General features: G+C 37.9%; 1 long non-coding RNA gene across 5 annotated transcripts; it reads left to right on the top strand.

Annotated features, from left to right (window-relative positions):
• Positions 1-1,385: 1,385 nt before the first annotated feature.
• On the top strand, positions 1,386-3,670 carry LOC149644088 (uncharacterized). 5 transcript variants are annotated; one of them, XR_016372060.1, is made up of 3 exons: positions 1,386-1,626; positions 1,749-1,832; positions 2,741-3,670. It is a non-coding gene; the product is annotated as an uncharacterized LOC149644088 (long non-coding RNA). The 5 variants fall into 5 exon arrangements; XR_016372061.1 differs by lacking the exon at positions 1,749-1,832 and having other exon boundaries at positions 2,830-3,670; XR_016372059.1 differs by having other exon boundaries at positions 1,749-3,670.
• The last annotated feature ends 2,620 nt before the right edge of the window (positions 3,671-6,290 follow it).

Below are 6,290 nucleotides of genomic sequence, written 5' to 3'. Positions count from 1 at the left end.
TAATGGACCAGGAATCTGATAAATGCCTACATTTTGAATTGGTTCAAAAATCTGAAACTAAGTTTAAATCAGAAAACATGGAACTTGAAGGCTTGAAAAGATGCTTAAAGAAAATGAAAAAAGAAAAGATTAACATCACCCGAATTAAAACAGATAGACACATTCAAGTTAGAGCGTATTTAAAGAAGTACTGGCCGAAAGTTTCACATCAGTTTGATAAATGGCATCTAGCTAAATCAGTAAGAGCTAAGTTGGTCAAATTGTCAAATAAAAAACAGCATTCGACATTGAAAGATTGGATAAAACCAGCTTGTCGTCATCCTTGGTACTGCTCCCAACATTGGAAAAAAATGCTAGTGTTCTTCTTGACATGTGAAAGTCCGTCATATTCCATCTGGTAAATTGCCACCGTTTCCCAAGCATCATTCATCACAAAAAATGTGATCATAGAAGGTTGAAAAAGGTACCCATTGATAGAAAAATTGGATAGAATTTAACAGCTCGACCCACTTAGCCCTTGATAAATTAGTAAATGACGTTAGATTGGTAAAAGACCCAAGACCATATTAACCATCCTTGATCACGATTTCAACACCTTGTGGAAATTTTGTTATGAAATCACCGATGAAAACAGAGCTAAAGATTTTTCTTTCTACTACTCTAAGGATACTTCTGAGTGGCATGCTCGATCTTTGAAAGAACCCAAGTAGCCCAGCGGCCGTATTCTGCAGAAAAGTTAAGCTCCTCCTTCTGCCCTTGGCTCGCTGGTTGGACCGTCAACCACTGCCCTTGGCCTTTTCATTGGCTACGTCTACCGATGACGTTCCATGCCTTGGCTCAGTGATTGGTGCAAATTCCGCGCAGACTCAGATGTAAACTATCAAATTTATACACCAAATTCAAAATGTTTTTTCATAAACTGACAAATGAGTTACCGGTTAAACACCGGTTTTAATGGTTGCTTCGGTAACGCTATTTGCTGAACGCACTTACAGCAGACGACATTTCAACACTTTCTATCAACCTCCCGACGTTGATCAACGTGTCGAGTAAAGTGGTGAGTGTAATTTATGAAGGATTAATTAATTTATGAAGTATTCAACTAAACTCTTTAATTTTCCCCCTTAAAATCCGATTTAAATAAAAACACACCATTTAATTTATTTCTTTTATTATTTATTACTTATTCAGATTGTATGGCAACTGTCGATCACAGTATAGAAGTCACTGCAATAAAAAGGTGAGAGGGCTGAATGCTGATCGCCCGTGGTAACTGAATGGTTAAAGCCTTATTTGAGCACTTAGCATGACCAAAATCGCAAGAGCAACTCCATGATTCGTTTATGCTCTTGTGGCATTAACAATTTCGCACTTATTATATTCTCATGGAATGGTGTGTTGATGAGCGAGATACACCCATACCCTTTAATCAATATTTATCCTTTCCTCTCTCAACTGCTGACGAAAAAGCTTATCCAGAGACTGAGTGTCAAGCCATTCGCGCCTCGCAACTAACACTGGAAGTCGCGGATCACCCGCTTAGAGCTTTACAACTGCAAATCGACATAACTTATAAAACAACCAGTAACCATATTTACACCTTCCCAATGAACAGTTACTTGAAAAGTAAGCATTTCAGTATGCAGCAATTGGTATAATCACCTCTTTGTTTCTCTTAATATGAATATGGTAAATCTGAAATAGGTCTAATGAATGACAATATAATAGTTAAGTTATATTTAAAATAGGTTTGTGGTCATGAAGACTTCGGAGGATGCAAATTGCAATCATGCAACAGAAAAGAGCAATGAACTCTTGACAGTCAGAAATATGTAAAGTTTAATACACGTGGAAAATAAATTGCTGAATTTTTGGGTTTGAGAGCGTATTGGGATTGATTGGGTGCTGGCATGCTGGTTATAAATAATGTCATGTGAATAGATTAAAAACATGCCATTAGCGGTTCTTAAGCATTAAAGGCGGTAACAGACTTTTTCTTCTTTTTTAAACCCCTCCCCGGCTTCACTTAGCTCTATGAGGATGACAAGCACTATCCACACAGGCTCACAACCCTTTTAATAACAGTCAATGATAACAAAAATCCAAATAATTTAAGAAATGTTATGAAGTCTATCTAATAAATTATTCAATGCATGCATATAACCCATGCAATAAATTTAATTGGCTTATTAAATGAAGCGTCTACAAAATTACAATATAAGTGAACAGTAAACTAACACGTATGCGAGAAATAAATCATAAAATACAAGCAAATAGCGCATGTAATAAATTAAATGGATTAAACGCGAAAAAAATGACTATTTATAATGAGAGAATGAAAAAAAGTACGTGTCAAATTGGATATTAAAGAAACTGTGGTGAAAATGAACTAATAGAATATCTGCAATGAGTACTATAAAATCACAAAGGAGAATACAATAATCAGAGAGAGTTCATGTCGTCATGAAGAAAGTGCATGCCAAATTGAGCATTGAAAATAATCGAAATACAGGGAGACGTTATTCAAACAACCTTTCATGGCATTTAGAAAATTTTCTACAGTAAAGTAGAACATGCTTCGCTTGAGCATGTCTTCAAAAAACAAAACTAGTCATTATTTTCAGTCTGCAATTTTTCACTTCGGTCATGTTGTTGGCTTGAATACTCTCGGTTTTCAGTCTAAAGCTTTTATTTTCAAACCTTAGCTTTTCGAATTCATTCCTAGCCCTTTCATTTTCAGTCATTATTCGCCAAACAGACGCAAACATGAGTAGGTCCTCCAAACATGCATTAGCGGAAGCTATGAGCGTTTCTTGCTTTTCTTACTAGGCAGCGACTAAGCTATAAGAAAGTTTAGCCCATTTATAAATGAAACAATAGAGGAAGGCCATGCATGCAGAAAAAATAGCAAGGAATGATGGAAAAAAGAACAATGAAATGTTGAAGCGAAGAATAAAATTAAAAGGACACCGCAGTAACTCTTAATGGTTAACTGACTTTGCAGCAACCCTCTATCTCAAAAAAATGTCCAAATGAAATTTTCAGAAGGTGGACTTTTATACCCTACGTCGAATAGAAACCATTCTTATGACCATTTCTGTGTTCTTCATTGGCAAGTGGATGAGCACCATGTTCATGAAAAGCAGAAGGCTCTTTGAGGAATCTTCAGCGAAAACTGGAGGAAGGCTATTCAAGAAGCTTGCACCCACCTGCAACAAAAAATAATGTTAATAACATGGTTAATACATTACGAGAACTTACCAAATTTGCAATACGCAGAGCTTCATGTTCTTCTATAACAAGTGGAATATTGTTGAGGAATGCCTTTCATTGTCACCTCGGGAAAGGGTTCTCCGTTAGCGGTGGACATCATTTACCTGCTTTGTGATATGTTATCACATCGTTGTTCTCTCTTCGGGCGTGTTACCTAAGTCACTGATGACCAATAAGGGTACAACCTTCAACTCATAGAGGGAATGCGGCGCCTTTTTCAGTTTTTTAAACATTTTTCATTACTATGTATAATTCGATACAATAACTACAAATAAATCTTACCAATGTTAGAAAATATAAATATACATGTAATTACAACTTCAAAAGTTGAAGATAAATTACACAGGAATGAAAAATTACTGTTTCACCATTACCAATAAAATTACTGACACAAAAATCTGTGTGCGCTTCACGTTATGCTTTCATTAGGCTTAGGTAGTTGTGGTTCGATGTTATCAAAGTAACAACATGGATAAAGGGAAAGATTTGACGATTAATACTTAACTCGGCAATTACAATTGGTTTTTATTTTTTATACAAATATGTCAAGCACATTATTTACGTAAAAATATATAATTTACTCAACATTAAACGATGTTACCTTAACAAGCGGCTGTCTGAAATACGTTGACGTCATTTAAAATTAAAAAAGAGCAGACGGCACGAAATTACTATTCAGTTCATATGATAGGTGGCGTTAATAGCTTAAACGTTTCCGGTGAAAGGTTGCAGCACTGACCTTTGGCGACAAATTTACACTGTACACTGACCTTACACCGAAATTTGGTTCAACTTGAAACTCAAACTGAACTGAATTCAAAGGCTTATTTTTGCCGGTTGAACCTCCAATCACTGAGCCAAGGCAAGGAACGTCATCGGTAGACGTAGCCAATTAAAAGGCCAAGGGCAATGGTTGACGGTCCAACCAGCGAGCCAAGGGCAGAAGGAGGAGCTTAACTTTTCTGCAGAATACGGCCGCTGGACTTTTAGGGTTTGACCTAGAACATTTGAACATAAAGATGAAAATTGGTACATGTGTTGCTTTTGACCCAACAAAAAATATACTAAAAGTCCCCTGCTGTAGAGCGCGAGCTTTCGCCACCATCTTGGAAAATGGCCGCCGGGAATGCCAGCTACAATGTATTCCACGTTCTTCTTCAAAAATTATGAAAATTGGTACACATTATGATTGGAACCACCTGAACATCATGGTCAGATTTTACAGCTCTGGGTTCAATAGTTTGGCCGCCATATTGGAAAATGGCCGCCGTTAATGCTAGGTACAGTTTATTTCACCAAGTTGTTGTAAAATTATGAAAATTGATAGATATTACAATCAGAGCTGTGTGAACCTCATAGCAAAATATTGAAGCCAATAATCAGATAGTTTTACCGCCATGTTGGAAAATGGCCGCCATCAATGTCATATAGATACCTTATATGGTTCAAAAATTATGAAAATTGGTAATAATTATGTTGAAGACCGTCTAAGCATCATACTTTAATATTGAAGACGTGCTACTGATAGTTTGCGCGCCATCTTTGAAAATGACTGCTGGAAATGCTAAATATATTTCAAATATATAAATCTTTTTGAAATTTCTATATTGAATAGATGATTTTCATTAACGTAATGAACAACAAAAAATGGATATCTCGAAGTCGAAATTATCGACGCCATCTTTAAAAATGGCCACACGAAAATCCTTGCCCTAAAATCAAAAAAAAAAAAAGTTATTCTAAGCTGTTATTCTCAACATGTAGATTAGAGAATATGATTTAATATGGGGTCTATACATTCTAGTGTTGTTTAAGATTAGAATTTAGACAAATCTCTAGCATTTCATACACATTCATCGTTCATCCTGAAGATTTTTCATAATAATTGTATGTCAGAACCCTTGATTAGGCGCTACACCTAGCTGGGGGCCTTATCAGCGCCCATCCCCATCATATTCCAAATTGAACCTGCGGAACCGCCGTCATGGCACACGGGATCGCCCAGTGGGCCCGACAAACGCCACTTGAGCAGGTGACAGAAGCTGGACACCGTCAGCGGCGAGCCCAGTCAGAGGGTGGTGGGTGACTGGGAAGGATTAAGGCAGCAGAAGACTCGAGGGGACGGGGGAGTTCTCTCCAAGCACAACAGTGCCATACGGCCCAAACAAATAGTGTATCCGCGACCCCTAGAGGGTTGCGAATAGCGTAGGCGAGCCATGTCAACACCTGGGCGGGGGCGAAGCGGCTGGGAAAAACTTTCACGGAATGGGGCAAGGAACGGTCTGAACTAAGGGCGAACCCATTGTACTCCGGAACCGTCACACCGAACTCGGGCCACGACAAGTCCTTTGAGTTAAAAAGGTTAAGAGAACATTTCTTTCATTTACGTGGTGTAACTGGGTGTGTTTATGACAAGGCGTGGTTTAAAGTAATGACAGATAATCAACATCTTACAAATCTGTTGCGCTTTTTAATGACCATATTGCATCTAAGGAAGCCATAGCTGCTGCCGATGAGAGATTTCTTTTCGCTTTTTTTAGGGCGATAATTGACACGTCACGCTTCAACTATGTAGATATTACACGTATAATGGAACCGTTGCCACACATACTGTCAAATCCTCATTTGATATCGCTAATCTTCATCCAACAACCGACGCTGCAAAACTACATTTATTCCGAGCGTATCTTCAAGTCCAACAATAGCTAGGAAACGATTTAATCCCGAACAGTGGGGATTGGTTCGCGATCGCGAAAGTCGAAGACCCATTCACACCATTTTCCTTGCGGCATCAGATGAACTTATACAACTCAGTATTTGTACCTGTAGTCTGCAGAACATCTTGTATAAAGAACTGTGAGTGTAGACGATCTGGATTCGCTTGCTGGGCAATGTGTGGTCATTGTCAAGGTATTAGCCGTAATTAAAAATCTTCAGGATGACGAGAAATATGAACGAAAATGAAAAAAATGTGCCTTCCTAATCCTTAACGACACTAGAATGCATATTCCCCATAT

The sequence above is a fragment of the Phalangium opilio genome, unplaced genomic scaffold (genome assembly GCF_054372755.1).
Source record: "Phalangium opilio isolate 3A_F unplaced genomic scaffold, DU_Popi_V2 ptg000091l_1, whole genome shotgun sequence".
NCBI classification, from domain to species: domain Eukaryota; kingdom Metazoa; phylum Arthropoda; class Arachnida; order Opiliones; family Phalangiidae; genus Phalangium; species Phalangium opilio.
The sequence above is the reverse complement of the archived record's forward strand: the minus strand, read 5'-3'. Positions and strand labels throughout refer to the sequence as shown.